This window comes from Silene latifolia, chromosome Y (genome assembly GCF_048544455.1).
Source record: "Silene latifolia isolate original U9 population chromosome Y, ASM4854445v1, whole genome shotgun sequence".
NCBI lineage: Eukaryota > Viridiplantae > Streptophyta > Magnoliopsida > Caryophyllales > Caryophyllaceae > Silene > Silene latifolia.
The window spans coordinates 383,734,549-383,756,675 of record NC_133538.1 but is presented as its reverse complement, the minus strand read 5'-3'; the positions used below and the strand labels follow the sequence as shown (position 1 = coordinate 383,756,675).

At 35.6% G+C, this 22,127-nt stretch overlaps 1 long non-coding RNA gene and 1 other non-coding gene across 2 annotated transcripts; one reads left to right on the top strand and one right to left on the bottom strand.

The window, feature by feature from the left end:
* Nucleotides 1-13,604: 13,604 nt before the first annotated feature.
* LOC141634239 (uncharacterized) lies at nt 13,605-17,780 on the top strand. The gene is made up of 3 exons (XR_012538994.1): nt 13,605-13,720; nt 13,813-13,875; nt 17,647-17,780. It is a non-coding gene; the product is annotated as an uncharacterized LOC141634239 (long non-coding RNA).
* A 3,642-nt stretch (nt 17,781-21,422) lies between these two features.
* LOC141636204 (small nucleolar RNA R71) lies at nt 21,423-21,528 on the bottom strand. The gene has a single exon (XR_012540832.1). It is a non-coding gene; the product is annotated as a small nucleolar RNA R71 (small nucleolar RNA).
* Nucleotides 21,529-22,127: the final 599 nt, after the last annotated feature.

The following is a 22,127-nucleotide window of genomic DNA, read 5'->3' as shown; positions in this document are numbered from 1 at the left end:
GAGTGGGGATGATTTGCTAGTCAACTTTTACCAAGGTTTGACTCAACAAGACCAAAGACTAGTGAATATTGCATCTACCGGTGGAGCTGTGAATAACTACTCCGTGGCGGAAGCTAATGAAATCATTGAGAGCCAATGAAATCGAGTTTGTCTTAAGACAATAATTTTCGAATCCTCAATAAGGGTATAACTTTCTTACCTAGAAAGATGGAGGATAGAAACGGGAAGAGAATGGCGCAAGAATTAATTAAAACCGTCAAGAAACGAAGGATTAATCTAAGGTTTAAGATGGAAGTTTAATGGAGTTTCATGGTTTTGTGTTTGTTGTTGATGTCGTACGAATTAAAGGAGCAAGGAGGCGCATGAAATTTGTTGTTTGATGGAAAAATGATTGTTTAAAGCTAATTTAGGTTTCACCCATGGAAATTCAATTCCCACCAACAATGGGAAATGACACAAGGACCATTAGTCATTAGTTTTTATTTTGTTATTAGCATCTTGGTTAGTATCTGTTTAATTGTCTAAAATCGAGTCTTTAGTCTTAAGCGCCTTCCCTTGGGTTCAACCCTTACTTGCACTATATTCCTAATGTTTTAATTAGAAGTTAGTAGAGTCAAGTTAAGGTTATAAATTGTTAATTTGATAGGGTAATTAGTACATTAACGACACCTAATTATTTTGCTATCAAATTTTATCGTCGTTGCCGGGGAAGGGCAACATAGCTAAAGCTTGTTTTGCATAATTAATCCTTCTTTATCTCACTTTTACTTTTGTAAATTAAGTGGTAGTTCGAATGATTCTTGTTTACTGTGAAGTGAAGTTTATGCCTAATAATCAAGAAGGCCATCTTGATCAAGAAGTTAACCCAAGTCCAAGAAGTTCGTTCGATTGGTTATTCACTAGCCCATTTTACCAATGACCTGAAAGAAGAGGGGAGGGGGTGAGGTAAGTGAGGAACCAAAGCTAATTTAGGTTTCACCCTTGGAAATTTGATTCCCACCAACAATGCCGAATGACACAAGGACCATTAGTCATTAGTTTTTAATTTGTTATTAATATCTTGATTAGTAGTTGTTTAATTCTCTAAATATCGAGTCTTTAGTCTTAAGCACCTTCCCTTGGGTTCGACCCTTACTTGCACTATATTCCTATTATTTTAATTAGAAGTTAGTAGAGTCAAGTTAAGGTTATAATTTTTTAATTTGATAGGGTAATTAGTACATTGACGACACCTAATTATTTTGCTATCAAATTTTGTCGTCGTTGTCGGGGAAGGGAAACATTGTTGGAATATGTGTCCTCCGACAATAATGCGATCACGACTGTTGATCATGATGATCACATGTTTAAATCTCATTATAAAGAATACAATTGGGAAGTAATTTTTACTGTCAACTGATCAACATATATCGGTAATGATTGGGTGACTAGAGTTTGACATTACTGTCGTGCGACGGTGGTGATCAGTTGATCCCCTTGGTCATACCTATAGGGAAACACTCTTAATTGATCATTTATTTAATCGTATAACGTTACGAGTTAATTAAATTACTTGAAAATTGACAGACGATTTTTGAAGTAAAATTTACGTATCACATTGGAATTTGATTAAATGAGATACGGTCTGAGTAATTGAATTGTATCATTACTCAGATGAAATTATTGTTTAAAGAAACAATTGAATTGAATGAATTATTATAAATACAATTTGTTGTGATTTATAATTGGTAAAATATTTTGGTACAAGTAATTATGAATTACTAAAGTCGATTTTTGTATATGACGTATTTTTATTAATACGTTGATTTTTAATATGTTAAAAATACATAACAATTTTATGTTACATTTGACATGTGACATATTGACAAATTTGACAAAAATAAAATGGGTTCCATTTTATGAAGGTGCCGAAATAAGGAGGAGGTTTAGGCTAATATTGTGTTTGTTTAATTAGTGGAGAACATGATGATTGCCCTATTTTTCTAGCCATGCATACCTATTGCTCATTGTGAAGAACAACTAGGGCATGCATTGGCTCCCTTCCCTTCCCCATCCACCCGGTTTTTAAGAGGAGAAAAACCATGAGTTTTTCTCATCTTTTTACCATATACATACATTTAGTTAGTGTATGATTTTATTCATTCTTCATTAATCTAAAATTTGAGTTTTAGAGAGATAAAAAAAACTTCCTTCTTCCTCCTCCCATAAAACCGAAAATATTAAGTGTCTATAATATTTTTGGGTCATTTTTCTACAAAATTAATATTATCTAGTATTCATAGTATTAATTTTATTAAGAGTAAGCTTTGGGTATAAAGCTTTGGGAGAGATCCTATACTTGGATCTTAGTTCTTCCATTAAAGGAAATCACAAGAACAAGAGAGAAAGGTGATCTCTCTTGTGCCCATATTAACCGAATTTCCAATGTAAGAACAATGTTTCTTCCTTATTTTGTTTAAATGTTTGCATGCATAAGATCATTCTTTAATTTTATGACAAATTAAATTAAAACATATATGAGTATGTTAAGTATATAGATCTAGTTTTCCTTCAATCGGTATCAAGAGCCATGGTTGTTTGCATGCAAATCGATTAAAAGTTTTTCCGAGTTATAAAGATTAACATATAAAACTTGTATAATTTGTGTTATTATGATATATCACGAAATTAATTCATGCATGTTAAAATTTATGGTCCTAAAATGTTTTTAGGATATTTTGGTTAATTTACGGATTTTTATTGTTCATATTATACAATAATGGCATTAAAATATGATTTTATGAGTAAAAATGTCATTTTCGGACTAAAATTAGCTACACTTCGAATTTTCCATTTATTTGTGGATATGTTGTCACATATATTATTTTGAGATAACTTGTAAATTTTCATAATTTTTGGACTTCTTATGCTCGAAAAATGAATTTTTCATTATTAAATTCGGATTTAGGTGAAAAATAGGTTAATATGAGATAAATTTCGAATCTGGTCATAGAAATTTAGTATGTTGTCACATGCAATTTCACAAGATGTGTGTAAAATAATAGGATATAGTGAAGTCTTTTTGAATGATTTATGGATTTTTAAAGAAAAATAGCATAAATAGTGACATTATTAGTGAAAAATTAATAAAACATAATCTATGACTAAGGAAAAATATTATATGTTGCATTTTATTATCTTTTTCAGATCTAAAATTGAAAATTTGATGTATATAATTTTTCACATGTTTTTATGATTATTTTAGTTAAAACCGATAAACCGCAACATTGTTTTTCCGGAAAAATTCGAAATTTTTAACCTAAGTTTTTGAACATTATGAGTGTCATGGTATTTTTTCCAGAATGTTCATTAGTTTAAATTTCAAATTTTGAATTTATTTGAAATTTTTGTGATTTATTTGAAGTTTATAGCTTATTTTTATAATTTTAAGTCCATTAATGAACAAATTTTATAAATATGAGTTAATTATGGTCAAATAATTAGTGAAGACTAAATTTTGAGTCCTAAGAGGTTAGGATAATTAACTTATGCATAAATATGAATTTATGTAATTTTGTGATTGTAAAATGCTGAAATCACGCAAATCCGTAAAAACCGAGTAATATACGATATTGGCTAATTAAAGGCGATTTAGCATAAAATTGGGCATGTTCATACATATTATAATGCTGCATTTTCTTTATGATTGTCATAATTTTAATTTATGTAATTTTTCAATTATGTAATTTTTATTTAGTATGGCCTTAGTTTTAATTAGTATTTCCCGAAATGTATGGGAATATCGATTCGGTTGTAATTTTATTGTGATCTCGTATCACCGTTTTGTAATTTAATAGATTTATTTTATTTTAGTTACAAATGTATAATAGGAAATTATGTAATTTATTATGTAATTTTATTCAGTTCGGAGTTCCCAAAGACGGATTTCTTCAAGATGGCGTTACATAAAGACGGTGTTACCTCGAGATGCGTGCCAACACCGAAGTTCAAGGGACCAATGGAGTTGGTTTCCGAATATGTAATAGTTAAATAGTTTTTCTATTTTAGGAAGGCCATACTAGGATTTATTTTTATGTTTGCATTTTATTTTTATGTCACATGCATCGCTAAATCGCCATAACTAAAACATGCATCATCATCTAATCGAGTTTATCGACCGTGTCAATTACAATTATCGTAGTTCACCACTTTAGTTCACTTAAAACATGATAGATAATAAATTGACATGACCTCTCGCTAAAACAATCAATTGAGACATAGCCTTACCAAATAGTAGAAACCATGAAAACCTATTTCGCGAGGAAGTGCACTCGGCCACACCGGGGTACAAACCTTGTTACGTAGGGGAAGTGGGTGATAAATGTTTATCCACCGAATTCATGTTGATAAGGGATGAATCGGCCACACCGTGCCTAAGTTAATATGGGTTTGGATCATGGACACATTTATTCGAAATTTGGATTGAACTCAACAAAAGTTTTTCGATAAGGGTTTTATCGGCCACGCCGTCCCCTTGTTGAATGTGTTTTGGGCTAAAGATAAATGTTAATGTAATGTTATCGACCAAGAGTTCTAATAGTAGAATCGATTAAAGCGTTAATCCACCGAATTATATTAATAAGGGATGTATCGGCCACACCGTGCCCAAATTAATATGAATTTGGGTCTTGGAATCATTTATCTAGTTGGGTAGGGGTCACTAGAAAAATGCATAAAACTTGTTTAAATTATAATTTTTACGAGTATTATTAAAACGACATTTGTTTTACTCCTTCTATTTTGTTTTGTAGACCACTTCTTTTTCTCATAACAAATGGCAACACCAACCCCTATTGCAACGCCTCTCGCTAATTTATCATGGCTCCGATCCTTCATGGATCGATGTAAACTTGAAAAGAATGGGTCAAATTTCTCCGATTGGGATGCCCAACTCAAATTAGCCGCCCAAGGTGACGACAAGCTTCGTTACCTTACCGAGGCCTCTCCTCCCGAACCTACTACTAGGTCGACCGCCGCCACTAGGGAAGCATATGAGGCTTACCAAAAGGAGTCCGCCGAAATGAAAAATGTCTTAATATTTGCGATGGAGGTGGATCTCCAAAGGAGAGACTTTAAAATGGGCAATGCTAATGAGATTTACTCCAAGCTTGTGACAATGTTTTCACAAACTCCGCGGATCGTCCAATATGAGGCGGCCGCGGCATTCTTTGATCTCGACTTCAAAGAGGGCCAAAAGGTTAGCCCTCATGTGCTCAAACTTATGGAGCTTGTCGAGACCTTGAAGATTCAAAAGGTTGAAATCCCCAAAGAACTTGTTGTAGATAGGATTCTACACTCCTTGTCCAAAGTCAAAGCGTATGTTCAATTCCGGGTGAATTTTAACATGCAAGACAAGGATGTGTCTCTTGAAGAATTGCACAAGTTACTTGTGCAAGCCGAAAGGGACATGGGGTTAAATGTGAACCCACCCAAGGATGTGCTTAACATAAGCACTAAGAGTAAGGGGAAGTTCAAGAAGAATGGGAGGAAGGGTAAGAAGCAAGCTCCCACATTCAACAAAGCTAGGACTTGTGAAGCTAGCACTTCAAAAATCAAGAAGGGTCCTCTTGATAAATGCCATTATTGTAATGGTATGGGACATTGGAAAAGAAATTGTTCCAAATACCTTGGTGATATTAAGGCTAGAAAGATTACTCCAGTAGGTAAATGACTATCCTTTCTTTTATGTTTCTAATTCAACTATGGTATTGTGATACAAAGTTGTGATAATGTATCTCCCTTTTTATTGTAAATAGGGCCTCCACCAAGCAAAGACAAGGGAAAAGAAAAGCAAGCTTAAGAAACCATCAAGGAGCTAGGAATAGCTTTCATGGAGCTTCGCTTTTTATTGTCTTATTCATGTTTTGAATTTTAGAACCTTAAGTTTCCGTGTTCGACATGAAAAGGTATTTTGGATAATGGGTTGTATTTTGGATAATGGTGACTTGGTTTGCAACCCAAGTCACCCGTTTTATCATTGTATCCTTTTGTTCTAAAATTCATGTTTAAATGCTTACTCTTAGAAACATATAACTTAAAATGATCTAATAGACAAATATAATGACGGGTTTCATTATATGTCCACATGCTTAAGGCTTGTGTATGATCATTTATAAAGCGATTTTGAGTCTATGAACTCTCTTAAAGGAATGTCAATCACCAAGTACACTTACGAAATCTATAACTATTAGTCAATCTATGAGATTGTTCTCCTTATAACTTCAACATCATTATTTGTGTCTCATATGCTATCTTTGAATCTATAGTGTATTTATTCTAAAGATAGAGTGGGAGAAAAATGAGGACACAACACACGAGACAAGATAAATTTGTGTACTTGTGTAAATGAGATCTACGCAAGGTAGAATGATTTGAATGAAGGGTATATCTATTCACATAGTATACCAAATAGATGAGATCTATGGTCGCAAGTAAGTTCTACATGACTAAAGAGACCAAGTGTAGTAATCGTAAGAGAATGTTCTCAAGATAACTACACGAGGAGACCAAAAGAAAGTTTTGGAACAAAATGACTAAAGTAAAGTCTTAACAAGATTTTTGACTAAGTTTATGAAAAATTTTGACCAATAGTTTCAACCTTGAGATTTACTTAAGAGCCTAAATGAATCAATGTAACATCCTAGTAATAAGGGATATTTATGACTAGAGGTTGCAAGGATTGATATACCGATATCTCCAATAGCCAAAGTTTTAAACCACGCAGATGTCATTACTTAACCTCATTATGAAAATGAATTGGTTAAACATCCTTCTAAAAGGGATATTTTGAAGGATGTGTATTAGATATTACTTATATTTAATAAATGACATTGCCACACATCATTATGACATGAGTATGTTAGAGATTTAAAATCTCTTTCCATAAGGTTAAAATGAGACCTCTTCGAAATAGGAATTTTGAAAGGATATGATGGGAACATATATAGTTTCATCTTAATAACTTTGCAAAGCAACATACATTCCAAATTTTGAAATGTGTTCAATTGAGTAATCAATTTCGAAACATATGGAATTATGTGGGAGCATTAGAAATTATCATGTGAAGACATGGAATTTAGTGGGAGCTATCATCCTTTGAATGTTTACAACTCATTACTCATTAGCAATGACGAGCTAATACCGTCTTTCACAAAGAAGTATTTGAGTTTTCAATTCTGGATGAATTTAGACTATGATGAATCCAATTGCGACAAGAAATATTGGATTAGTATTAAGAGATACACATCATGTAACACCCGCGAATTTCCCATTTGTAGCACTTATAATTTAATTAACCATTTCGTTGTTTTATTTATATTTTAAATTATTTAATTTAATTAGTTTCGTTTTAAACGTAAGTTTTATAAAAGTTACATTTTTATAAGCTTGTTTATATAAAAATATAAATATTCAGTCAGCCAGTAATAATAGTGAAAATAATAATAATAAGTTCCGTCTTGAGTTATAGTAGATTTGAGACGTATTTTCGTCTAGCAAAAGACCGTCACATTTTCACATGAGAGACTAGATTAATCTCGACCTACCCCATACCGACAACATACCACTTACTTTTGGCACCTAGCTAAAATAATATTTTTGGTTACACACTCTCTCACTCATTAAAACAATCATTTTTAATTCCCTCACTGATCTCTCTATGCCACACACTGCTTTCTATTCCCTTTATCCTTTCTAATTCGAACACCAGCCAACAAACAACAAAATCAAGCAGGAGCTATAAACTCCATTTTCACGCGACCTACAAACTGAGATTTCCTCGTTGTTTCTCAACCAAATTCGCTAATTCTCGCTCAATTAGCTTCCTCTTCTCATTCTCCTTCTTTGTATGTAAGAAAGAGCCCAACTTTCCTCTTCTCCTATCCTGACCGAGCCCCTTTTATGGCTCGAAATTCCGCACTAATCGTTTCCTTTGTGTTCAGATGCGCTATTGGACAACCCGGAGTAGTTTTTAGTCGGAAATGAATTCTTTGTAGAGCAAAAAGGTAACGGTGATGGGATTACTCGACATTATGTTGAAATTTTATATGTGTTTACATGTTGTGTTACTCTTTTAAAATATTAAGTTTCCTTCTTGCTGAGCTTGTGTGGTGGTTGTTTGAGACGGTTTTATCCGAGTTTTACTTATCTATTTTGAGAAAAGTTGATACTTTTGGATTCATGGTGAAGTGGGTAATTATGTTGGGTAATTTATTTGGATGAATACTATCACTTTCTTGTTCAAAATTTCGTCTTAAAACAGTCTCAAAAATGGAAGTAAAATCTGTGGAAATGGGCTGTCTTGGGGTCAGTTTTGACGCGATTTTTAGGCTGAAATGGTTGTTGGATCGAGTCAACTTGATAGCTCATGTCTTGTGTGCATATACATGAATGAATATAGTCTTTTTTTTGGGTCAATTGAGCCTTGTAACATGCTTAAAAACTTGTCTTAAGACGGCTTCACAAATTGTCTAGAAAACCATGTATATAGGTTGTTGATGGATGACTTTTGTGGACTGTTTCTGAGTCGATTTCACGGATGATTTGAGCCAATTATTCAATTTCCGTCACATGTGTATATCCATGTATATAATGGGTTAGTTGTATGTGAGAAATTTCACTCTTATCATGCTTAAAATTTTGTCTTAAGACGGTCACAAATGAGCTTTTTGAACCATGAAAATGAGTTTTTGTTGGGCTATTTTGATGAGTTGTTTTGACGGGTTTCTTTATGCTAAAGTGAACCAACTTTCTTGCTATTGTCTCAAGTACATTTACATGTTGGGTTTGGGCCATTTGTACGGGTGAAATCCGTCTCGATTTGGCCTAGAAAACCGTCCCAAGACGGCTGGACAGAAGGGGGATTTCTGGTTTTTTTTTTCTGAATGCTGCGTGTTATTTTGGGTGTTCTGTTCGAACACTGTTGTACTGTGTGCTGCTGCTGCATTTTATTGTGCAGGAACCTGCCAGCCCTGTTATGGGCAGTGGCCAGGCTAGGTTTGGGCGGGGGCAGGGGGGAACAGGCCGACTGGGCAGCACAGCTTTAGTCTGTGTGTGTCCAGCTCGTCTTTTGTGTAGCCCGCGACCGTCTTTTCCTCCTATGTTCTATGCCTTCTCATATCTTATGTTAAGCTTTGAACATGCCTTGTAGTTGTTGGGTCACTCGTATATTACGGTATATGCTTATGAATGGCTCACTAGTGATTATTTACGTTTCACCTCATGTTTTACATAATACAATTGCTCATCCCCGCTTGTTTTCATTTTGTTCAAATGGCTTAGTTATATGAAATAAAATGGTTGTCCTCGTTATAAAAGTATGAAATGACGTGGAATACTCCATGTACGAGTTATTACTTGCTCTTTTTCATTTATTTATCACGCTTCAAGAACGTATGATTTATTCTACATGTTTAATTAAATTTGGTCGTATTCATGTAAATTTGTCATTTTGCTATACCTTGTGCTTGACTTACATTTACGCCATACTTGTGCTGTTCTGGTAAGTACGGGTTTGACCTACTTGTGCTGTTCTGGCAAGTACGGTTTTTGGCCACTTGTGCTGTTCTGGCAAGTGAGCTTTATCTTAGTCTTTCCGCCACTTTCGTGCTGTTCTGGCGATTGGGGTACTCGGTCTCCATTAGTAGTCGAGTCTTGGGTGCGTGCTGTGCTGGCGCATGTCGAATCAGGATGTACACCCGAGAATCTGCAGATTTAGACTAGGACCGTATTATTATCGTAGTCCTACCCGGGGAAATTATAATCTAAGAGTGGTAAATGTCTTGCATTATGGATGGTCGCATATGTCATTTTTACTTGGGATGCGTGTCCATAATTATTTAAAAGTTACTCGTCTTTTCTTATTCAAATGTCACACATAATTGGACGAATTTATGTTTTGCTAATATTAGTCACTTTAATTATTTTTATTCAATTGCCAAGTTTTATTCAATTTCATTTATTCATTCACGTTGCTGACCATTATTTTCTACGCCTTGCTTAACTGAATTCCTTGTTACGTTTATTTTAACATAATGTGGCTGGGAGAACCCTGAGTTACTCCCCACTGACTGTGGCTTTCATGTTAACATGAATGACAGGTTTATGAAGATGCATTTGTGGGGTTTAGACGTGTGAGCTAGCGAGCACCTTGGACTAGTAGTCGGTTTAGTAGAATTGCTTAGACTCACCTTTTATCATTTGTCATTCGAGGGATATATTTTCCCTCACCTTGACTACCACGTTTATATAATTTATGTATTTATTTCCGCATTCTCTAGTTATGTTTTAGGTTTTAATGAACCCGCGCTTTAAATTTTAAAATTAATGAAAATTTCCTAATTTCCGCTTGAATTTTAACTTATATTTTCCGCTTTATTGCGGGGGTTCACAGTTGGTATCAGAGCCTATGTTGCTCCTGACGCACACACGTGTACCCCAAATTTAAACTTGAACTTGACCTTGAATAATGAATGAGAGATGGGTAGACTTAAGGACCTAAGGTGGTAGTCTGTAGTGTGTTTGCTCTTTGTTAGGTTCTAACATGTTTGTTGATTGTCGCTTAATAATTGTTGTGCCTTGGATCAATGACCGTAAACCTACCAACGTGAAGATCAAGATTTGGTGCCTATTACCGATGATTGATGATTTATTCAACCTTTGAAGAATGCTTCTACTTCTTTGAAGATGTTTGTCATTCTTGGTGTACCTTGCCTTATTCTTTATCTCTTGGTTTTTATCCTTCTTCTAAACTCTCTTCTATTTTACTTTGAAAGCTACCCTTGTATCCCTAACTTGTTCCTTGTTCCTTACTTATCCTCCCTTAACGCCTTTTTGTTAGTACTCTTTCCTTGAGGGATGTTGACCTTGATTGGAAAAGTTTGACTTTTGTGGAGTTTGTTTGTGGTTAACCCATAACCTTGGATTTGAGAGGTTGTGATGTTGGAAAGACTTAGGTTGTATGATGAGACCTACTTAGTGATTCTTAGACCTAGATCCTTGATAAAGTGAGTATATTTGATTGGTGGATTTTGTGTGTCATGTGTGAGTTGCATTGGTTACCAAGGTCATAGAACTTGGCCTTGTTGTTTATGTTTGGGATACTAGTGCTTAGTACTTGACTTAAAATGTATGAAATTGAATGGTGGACTTGAGGATGTAGGATTGACTAAGTAAGTCGAGTTTTGATTGGCTTCCATAATCACTTTGGATATGAGGGTTTGATAATGTGTATGTTACCATATGTGATAGATGCTAATTGTGGGATTATCAGTTGGTCTAACTGAGTGATCTTGATTACTACTTGAGGTATGAAATGAGAGTGAGACTAAGCTACTTTGTTGGGAAGTCCTAACACTTGTTTTAGTAGCTAGAAAGGATAATAGTGTGGTTGATGACCATAATGGATTGGTGTTGTGATTTGATTTTGGATGGCACTTCAGAGTTCTTGAGTTAAGAGAGACTTAGTATTGAGAAGTCCTTGTTAACCCTATGGTTTTAGAAACTTTGAGGTTGTATTGATCACTTGAGATGATAGGATGATGTTGTAGCTGAGTGTACTTCTGCTTTTGGGAATCCGTAATAAGTAAAAGGATAGAAGGACTTGAGATCCTAGTGATTTTTCAGACTTTGGGTTGGCATGTGACTACCTTGTTTTGAAATGAGAACCTTGTGGAATATTTGAGGGACCTTTTCTGGGAATTTAGTGCTTGGTATTGGGATTTTTGATTGAGGGTTTTACTATTTTGAGAAACTCATGGTTGACACTAGTTGGATATGAGTATAGCTTTGTTGGGAACTTTGACTTTGACCTTGTGGAAGTTGGTTGTGGATGTTGAGGACTTAAGAGTGATGAGATTACACTTATAGTAGAGTACTTTGTTTCATGGAATAGCTTAGATGTAGAGTGGCGTAAGTTATCTTGAGAAATTTTTGGAAGTAATGTGGTTGTGAGATTGACTTTTATTAGGAAGTTTTCTGAATCGTTTAGGAGGATGTTGTGGTTGAGATTTGAGTATCTCGCGTTTCCTTGTTGTCTAATTTCCTTTCTTCTTCGACCATAAGCTTTATAGTTTATGCCTATCCTATTCTTTTCGTCGTGTTTCCCCTTTGAATTCTAGTCTGGAGGCTTATAAAAATTCCATCTTTGACATCCTTGTTGACCTTACTTCGACTCTTACCCCTAAGAAGTTCATCATAGCTCTTTTGTTGGTTAAGTTCGGATCCTCTTAGCGTACTTTGTATTTATGTTGTCTAAATTGCTTTTCATTTTGTACAATTTCTAAACGTTTTAAACTATCATTCTGATTCGTTGTTAAAAATTTATGTTACTTTTACAAAACTTACCTATTTTTATTTTTTTAAAATGAAAATTTGATTTACTATTTGTTCCTTGAGTATGGACTTCTTTATCATGATCTTTGATTGCTAAACCCGAGGTTACTTTTAATTTTATGCAATTTCTAACTAACTTTGATTTATTTACGATTCTTTGTGAAAGTTTAATGTTATATTTTCAAGGATTTGACTCCTTTTTGAGTTTAAAAAAAAAACGAATCATTTAATCTTCATTTGACTTTTGTGGGCGCATTATCTTTTTCTTTTGGTTTAACGTTGATAGGATGTCAAGACTCGTTATTAAAGGCGTCTAATAACTTGTTCTACACTTATCGGCGAATGATTTTGTTTTGAATTTGTCTTTGACTTGGAAAGTTAGCGCTCTTGTGTGCACGACAAGAGCAATTTCGTTCCATGAAGGGGACTTATGCTTTTGAAAACTCTCTATAAACATTTTTGGAAGTATTTTGATGTTGAATTTCTGCAAATAATTTGATATTTGAACTTGTCTTTGATTTGGAATGTGATGTTCTTGAATGCACAACGAGGACACTTCCGTTCTTTTGACGAGAATCTCGTACCGTTGAAAATTTTTACTTAGAGACTTTTGAAGGAATTTTGATTCTTACACTGACAAACCTTTTAATATTTTAGTTACCAATTTCAAAAAGTCCGGCTTTATCTTTATAACCTTTTCATTTTCTACTTTCAAGTTTCGAGGACGAAACTTTCTAAAAGGTGGAGTGATTGTAACACCCGCGAATTTCCCATTTGTAGCACTTATAATTTAATTGACCATTTCGTTGTTTTATTTATATTTTAAATTATTTAATTTAATTAGTTTCGTTTTAAACGTAATTTTTATAAAAGTTACATTTTTATAAGCTTGTTTATATAAAAATATAAATATTCAGTCAGCCAGTAATAATAGTGAAAATAATAATAATAAGTTCCGTCTTGAGTTATAGTAGATTTGAGACGTATTTTCGTCTAGCAAAAGACCGTCACATTTTCACATGAGAGACTAGATTAATCTCGACCTACCCCATACCGACAACATACCACTTACTTTTGGCACCTAGCTAAAATAATATTTTTGGTTACACACTCTCTCACTCATTAAAACAATCATTTTTAATTCCCTCACTGATCTCTCTATGCCACACACTGCTTTCTGTTCCCTTTATCCTTTCTAATTCGAACACCAGCCAACAAACAACAAAATCAAGCAGGAGCTATAAACTCCATTTTCACGCGACCTACAAACTGAGATTTCCTCGTTGTTTCTCAACCAAATTCGCTAATTCTCGCTCCATTAGCTTCCTCTTCTCATTCTCCTTCTTTGTATGTAAGAAAGAGCCCAACTTTCCTCTTCTCCTATCCTGACCGAGCCCCTTTTATAGCTCGAAATTCCGCACTAATCGTTTCCTTTGTGTTCAGATGCGCTATTGGACAACCCGGAGTAGTTTTGAGTCGGAAATGAATTCTTTGTAGAGCAAAAAGGTAACGGTGATGGGATTACTCGACATTATGTTGAAATTTTATATGTGTTTACATGTTGTGTTACTCTTTTAAAATATTAAGTTTCCTTCTTGCTGAGCTTGTGTGGTGGTTGTTTGAGACGGTTTTATCCGAGTTTTACTTATCTATTTTGAGAAAAGTTGATACTTTTGGATTCATGGTGAAGTGGGTAATTATGTTGGGTAATTTATTTGGATGAATACTATCACTTTCTTGTTCAAAATTTCGTCTTAAAACAGTCTCAAAAATGGAAGTAAAATCTGTGGAAATGGGCTGTCTTGGGGTCAGTTTTGACGCGATTTTTAGGCTGAAATGGTTGTTGGATCGAGTCAACTTGATAGCTCATGTCTTGTGTGCATATACATGAATGAATATAGTCTTTTGTTTGGGTCAATTGAGCCTTGTAACATGCTTAAAAACTTGTCTTAAGACGGCTTCACAAATTGTCTAGAAAACCATGTATATAGGTTGTTGATGGATGACTTTTGTGGACTGTTTCTGAGTCGATTTCACGGATGATTTGAGCCAATTATTCAATTTCCGTCACATGTGTATATCCATGTATATAATCGGTTGGTTGTATGTGAGAAATTTCATGTAACATTCCGTTTGATGTCTAGGAGTGTCTTGGTATTGGATTTGATAGTGGATGATATTATGGAGCTAGCAGCGTTAGAGGATGGTAGTTGGTTATGTATGGAGTTGGTGTCGTGAGGGATATATATGTGGTAGATACGATATCGTGAGTCATGTTGTGGAATTAAACATAGTTGGTGGAGTGGGTGTTAAGAGTTCATGTTCTATGTTCGGTCAAGTTCTTGAGTTCTTAGCTAAGTTGTTGTGTGTCTTGGTCGAGTTAGTATGGTTGTTTCTATGTATGGGTTGAACTTCGGGGACGAAGTTCTTTTTAAGGAGGGAAGACTGTAATACTCCGTATTTATAAGTCTTGGGGTACTCTATCGAGTAGGCCTTACTCTGTCAAGTAAGGGTATGTTGCGAAATAAAATAGTTTATGACCTGTTGGGTACTCGATCGAGTAGCTGGGGTACTCAATCGAGTAGGGGGATACTCGATCGAGTACCTTGGGTACTCGATCGAGTGTCCGGTTTTACGGGGGAGTTTTCTCGGGTTTTGTTAATTACGCGATTAAGGTATTTAAACATATTCGTCATTGTTTTAAATCACTTTTTACAAAACCTAAAGCATGTTTAAGAGAGAAAGCAACTAGTCTTCTTCCTAATCGCGTTCTTGACAATTCCCGGAGTTCAGACGGTCAGTTCGTATCGTAGTTCGTGTCGTTGGATTCCTTGCGTCGAGGGTAAGCTTTTAATATAATTTCTATAATGTTTCGTTAAGATTGGTGAAACCGTAATTTAGGAATTGGGGGTTTTTATGAGTAGTATTTGAATGGTAGCATCTATGTGTTGTATGATAGGAGGAGAGTTCGTAGAGGAGCCGTTTTGATACAGCTGTAGATACCATCTGCGTGTTGTGCTTTCCAGGTAGGATTTCCTACTCAGTATTAGTCCCATAATGGGATATTGGTGATGTGCTGCAGTTAGTTGTTTGATATGATGATTGTGATTGTGATTGTGATTGTGGTTGTGTTTGTTGATGGTTCTCGAGATGCGTTCTCGGCTGAGTGGGGTCACTTGCGGGAGTGATCTCACGCCCTAGTTTCGCCCTTCGTGGAACCCGCCACGAAAGGGGATGTGCACATTAATGGGACAGGGTTATCGCTCGTTTGATGAGCGGGGCTTAGGTGGGAACGGCTGCGGTCCCCCACTGGCAGGGCTGGTCCAGTGGACGGTCAGTATTGATATGATGGGAGTTGATGGTGTGTGTGTGTGTGTGTGTGTGTGACAGTTCAGCTGTCTGTTTGTCTTATTGTTGTTATCTATATTGATTGTGTGATTAGTACTGACCCCGGTGTTGTTTTGTAAAACCTGCGGTGATCCATTCGGGGATGGTGAGCAGATATTGAGCAGGTATTGAGATGAGTACTGGGATAGCTGGGATGCCACGACATGATGATAGAGTCTTCCGCTGTAGTTTAGCATTTATTTACATTTCAGTTGAGAACAGATAGTTTGGAATAATGTATTGTACTTTGGTTTGGTTTTGAGGATTGTATTCATTCATTAAACTATTTATAATAAATGTTGTTTCTGTTTTGTCTATTTGATTATCATACCTCGGGCGACCGAGATGGTGATGTCTTCATACCTGAGTGGTCCTGGTAAGGCACTTGGAGTATGGGGGTGTTACATTTCACTCTTATCATGCTTAAAATTTTGTCTTAAGACGGTCACAAATGAGCTTTTTGAACCATGAAAATGAGTTTTTGTTGGGCTATTTTGATGAGTTGTTTTGACGGGTTTTTTTATGCTAAAGTGAACCAACTTTCTTGCTATTGTCTCAAGTACATTTACATGTTGGGTTTGGGCCTTTTGTACGGGTGAAATCCGTCTCGATTTGGCCTAGAAAACCGTCCCAAGACGGCTGGACAGAAGGGGGATTTCTGGTTTTTTTTTCTGAATGATGCGTGTTATTTTGGGTGTTCTGTTCGAACACTGTTGTACTGTGTGCTGCTGCTGCATTTTATTGTGCAGGAACCTGCCAGCCCTGTTATGGGCAGTGGCCAGGCTAGGTTTGGGCGGGGGCAGGGGGGAACAGGCCGACTGGGCAGCACAGCTTTAGTCCGTGTGTGTCCAGCTCGTCTTTTGTGTAGCCCGCGACCGTCTTTTCCTCCTTTGTTCTATGCCTTCTCATATCTTATGTTAAGCTTTGAACATGCCTTGTAGTTGTTGGGTCACTCGTATATTACGGTATATGCTTATGAATGGCTCACTAGTGATTATTTACGTTTCACCTCATGTTTTACATAATACAATTGCTCATCCCCGCTTGTTTTCATTTTGTTCAAATGGCTTAGTTATATGAAATAAAATGGTTGTCCTCGTTATAAAAGTATGAAATGACGTGGAATACTCCATGTACGAGTTATTACTTGCTCTTTTTCATTTATTTATCACGCTTCAAGAACGTATGATTTATTCTACATGTTTAATTAAATTTGGTCGTATTCATGTAAATTTGTCATTTTGCTATACCTTGTGCTTGACTTACATTTACGCCCTACTTGTGCTGTTCTGGCAAGTACGGATTTGACCTACTTGTGCTGTTCTGGCAAGTACGGTTTTTGGCCACTTGTGCTGTTCTGGCAAGTGAGCTTTATCTTAGTGTTTCCGCCACTTTCGTGCTGTTCTGGCGATTGGGGTACTCGGTCTCCATTAGTAGTCGAGTCTTGGGTGCGTGCTGTGCTGGCGCACGTCGAATCGGGATGTACACCCGAGAATCTGCAGATTTAGACTAGGACCGTATTATTATCGTAGTCCTACCCGGGGAAATTATAGTCTAAGAGTGGTAAATGTCTTGCATTATGGATGGTCGCATATGTCATTTTTACTTGGGATGCGTGTCCATAATTATTTAACAGTTACTCGTCTTTTCTTATTCAAATGTCACACATAATTGGACGAATTTATGTTTTGCTAATATTAGTCACTTTAATTATTTTTATTCAATTGCCAAGTTTTATTCAATTTCATTTATTCATTCACGTTGCTTACCATTATTTTCTACGCCTTGCTTAACTGAATTCCTTGTTACGTTTATATTAACATAATGTGGCTGGGAGAACCCCGAGTTACTCCCCACTGACTGTGGCTTTCATGTTTACATGAATGACAGGTTTATGAAGATGCATTTGTGGGGTTTAGACGTGTGAGCTAGCGAGCACCTTGGACTAGTAGTCGGTTTAGTAGAATTGCTTAGACTCACCTTTTATCATTTGTCATTCGAGGGATATATTTTCCCTCACCTTGACTACCACGTTTATATAATTTATGTATTTATTTCCGCATTCTCTAGTTATGTTTTAGGTTTTAATGAACCCGCGCTTTAAATTTTAAAATTAATGAAAATTTCCTAATTTCCGCTTGAATTTTAACTTATATTTTCCGCTTTATTGCGGGGGTTCACACATCATATCAACATACACATAGGTTATTCATGTAAATGAAAATGGAATTACCATTAGCAGTCATGGTCGTTCATTGAACCTTAGAACGGTTGATCTCATGATTATTAGTGACTAATGTTTCCGCCATTAGAATAATCATGCACATGTCCAATTATGAATCATATGCATAAGAGCATGATGGATCATTGGTAAGCCATAATAGAAACGTCATGAATTCTCGAGGAGAATCCCATGAGCGATTTCAGTGTTTGTCAGAATACTCTTATATGTGTCAAGAGGTTGCACATATTAATGAAAATACGAACACATGTAAGGATTTATGAGAATCCCAAACCTTTCAAGCTAGAAAGAGAAATAAGAAGTTTTGGAAAGATACTTAGTTGAACAAGAAGTTGTTCAAAACTAATCTTTCCTAATATACTAGGACTTGTGAGAAGTACTAGGTCAATCATCTTGACAAATTGTTGCAAGACTCTGCAAAACATATACCTAGTGCATTGTGTGTGAATGGAGCACTTGATCAGTACAAGTTATATCGTTCACCACAAATTCGTTCGTTATGTGATAATCGACAAGGAAGTTCTTTCAAGATAAAGAACCAAAACCAAGGTCGGGAACCTTGATGTGTACTTGGTAAGGTTCATGCTATGAGAGAGAACATGAATGTAAAGGAAAATGCAAATATAAGATGTTTGAACACATGGACACATGGCATGTTAAACTTCTATTGCAATCAACAAGTGTTTATACACTTACGATTTGCATCACAAGGTTGTAATATGGTATTGACTACCTGAGTGTGATGTCGACATTTGTCGTTTGAGTTATTATTAACTCACCTTATACATTGTTATATCCAAACGGGTTGTGAAGACAAATTGAACCCCGTTAAAGTGAACGTGGATTAACATTGTATTTGCCCATAGTTACTTGTATGAGGTGACGTCTCGAAGTGACTAGAGTGTGATGCGATTGATGGCAAGTTCAAGTGCCATAGAGTCATGTGAGATGACTAGTCGATCACATAGGCAGACTGTTAGGAACATTTTGTCGGGCCTTATGACCGCTTATGGAGTTCTGGCAAATTTATATAGCCTGGTCGTGGCGAGAGCTACTATAGTATTCAAATGAGTCGATTCTTTTGACTAAATACTATTCGCCTAAGATGGCACAGTTGCAGATTAACTTTGATTTGTGTTACTACGACCTTCGTAAATGGGGTCAAATGGGCATATTTTGGGTTATGATGGTTGTGGCTAGTTGAAGGGAATGAGTGCGATAGGAATTGTCCACCCCTAGTCAGGGTTATAACAATATCTCAGGGCCACTCGAGGAGTAATGAACTGGAAATGCGTGGCCACGCTTGGAATGTATCCATGGTGGATAAATCCGGTCAATCAGTTATTCTCCAGATCGAGGAAACCACTCTCGATATGATCACTTGCAAGTACGACCTGAAAGACACCTTGCATTGAGTGGGAGATAGTAATAGGACAAGAGAATTGGTGACGCACACTTGTCGAAGACAAGTGGGAGATTGTTGGAATATGTGTCCTCCGACAATAATGCGATCACGACTGTTGATCATGATGATCACATGTTTAAATCTCATTATAAAGAATACAATTGGGAAGTAATTTTTACTGTCAACTGATCAACATATATCGGTAATGATTGGTGACTAGAGTTTGACATTCGCTGTCGTGCAACGGTGGTGATCGAGTTGATCCCCTAGGTCATACCTATAGGGCAACACTCTTAATTGATCATTTAATTAATCGTATAACGTTACGAGTTAATTAAATTACTTGAAAATTGACGGACGATTTTGGAAGTAAAATTTACGTATCACATTAGAATTTGATTAAATAAGATACGGTCTGAGTAATTTAATTGTATCATTACTCAGATGAAATTATTGTTTAAAGAAACAATTGAATTGAATGAATTATTATAAATACAATTTGTTGTGATTTATAATTGGTAAAATATTTTGGTACAAGTAATTATGAATTACTAAAGTCGATTTTTGTATATGACGTATTTTTATTAATACGTTGATTTTTAATATGTTAAAAATACATAACAATTTTATGTTACATATGACATGTGACATATTGACAAATTTGACAAAAATAAAATGGGTTCCATTTTATGAAGGTGCCGAAATAAGGAGGAGGTGCTAATATTGTGTTTGTTTAATTAGTGGAGAACATGATGATTGCCCTATTTTTCTAGCCATGCATACCTATTGCTCATTGTGAAGAACAACTAGGGCATGCATTGGCTCCCTTCCCTTCCCCATCCACCCGGTTTTTAAGAGGAGAAAAACCATGAGTTTTTCTCATCTTTTTACCATATACATACATTTAGTTAGTGTATGATTTTATTCATTCTTCATTAACCTAAAATTTGAGTTTTAGAGAGATAAAAAAAAAACTTCCTTCTTCCTCCTCCCATAAAACCGAAAATATTAAGTGTCTATAATATTTTTGGGTCATTTTTCTACAAAATTAATATTATCTAGTATTCATAGTATTAATTTTATTAAGAGTAAGCTTTGGGTATAAAGCTTTGGGAGAGATCCTATACTTGGATCTTAGTTCTTCCATTAAAGGAAAGCACAAGAACAAGAGAGAAAGGTGATCTCTCTTATGCCCATATTAACCGAATTTCCAATGTAAGAACAATGTTTCTTCCTTATTTTGTTTAATTGTTTGCATGCATAAGATCATTCTTTAATTTTATGGCAAATTAAATTAAAACATATATGAGTATGTTAAGTATATAGATCTAGTTTTCCTTCACACATAGCCAAAAGCTTGTTTTGCATAATTAATCCTCACTTATCTCACTTTTACTTGTGTCAATTAAGTGGTAGTTCTAATGATTCTTGTTTAATGTGAAGTGAAGTTTATGCCTATTAATCAAGAAGGCCATCTTGATCAAGAAGTTAACCCAATTCCAAGAAGTTCGTTCGATTGGTTATTCACTAGCCCATTTTACCAAAGACCTGAAAGAAGAAGAAGGGGGGGGGGGAGGTAAGTGAGGAGCTAGAGCTAATTTAGGTTTCACCCTTGGAAATTTGATTCCCACAAACAATGGCGAATGACACAAGGACCATTAGAGAGTTAAAAGCAAGGAATGATGATGAGCAACCTCTTTGTATTGCCTACCCACCTATGGGAGAAAATGTAATTTTGAATTGAAAGGATTGTTCATCCATAATCTCCCCAAAATTTCATGGTCATGCCGGTAATGACCCAAAACGCCATCTTTTGGAGTTTCACATGATGTGCGCTGAAGGGGGGGGGGGGCGGAAATAGGGTCATGGAGGACCAATTCAAACTTAAAGCCTTTCCATTTTCCCTTCAAGACGCGGCAAAAGATTGGTTGTTCTACCATGAGGCAAACTCCATTGCCACTTGGAAGGCCATGAAGTCGTCGTTTCTTAAGAAGTACTATCCGGATTCAAGGCACAATCATGCCAAGAAGGCCATTACAACCGTTGAACAAGGGGTTGATGAAACCCTCTATGAGTATTGGGAGAGGTTCAAGATACTAGTACATCAATGCCCTTACCATGATTTAAGTGGGGATGATTTGCTAGTCAACTTTTACCAAGGTTTGACTCAACAAGACTAAAGACTAGTGAATATTGCATCTACATGTGGAGCTGTGGATAACTACTCCGTGGCGGAAGCCAATGAAATCATTGTGAGCCAATGAAGTCGAGTTTGCCTTAAGACAACAATTTTCGAATCCTCAACAAGGGTGTAACTTTTGAAGGAAAAGTAGATCTATATACTAACATATTCATATATGTTTTAGGTTAATTTAATCATAAAATTAATTGGTGATCTTATGCATGCAAACTATAAACAATATAAAGAAGAAATCTTTATCTTACATTGGAATTTTGGTGTATTTGGGCACAAGAGAGATCTCCTTCTCTCTTGTTCTTGTTCTTTCCTCAATGGAAGAACTAAGATCCAAGTATAGATCTCTCCCAAAGTATAATACCCAAGGCACACTCTTAATAAAATTAATATTATGTATACTAGAACAATATTAATTTAGTGATAAAATTGACCCAAAAATATTTTGTTTTGGGCTCTTAAAACCGGTTAAGAGAAAGGAGAAGAAGAAGAAAAATATTTTATCTCTCTAAAATATTTTTATTATGAAT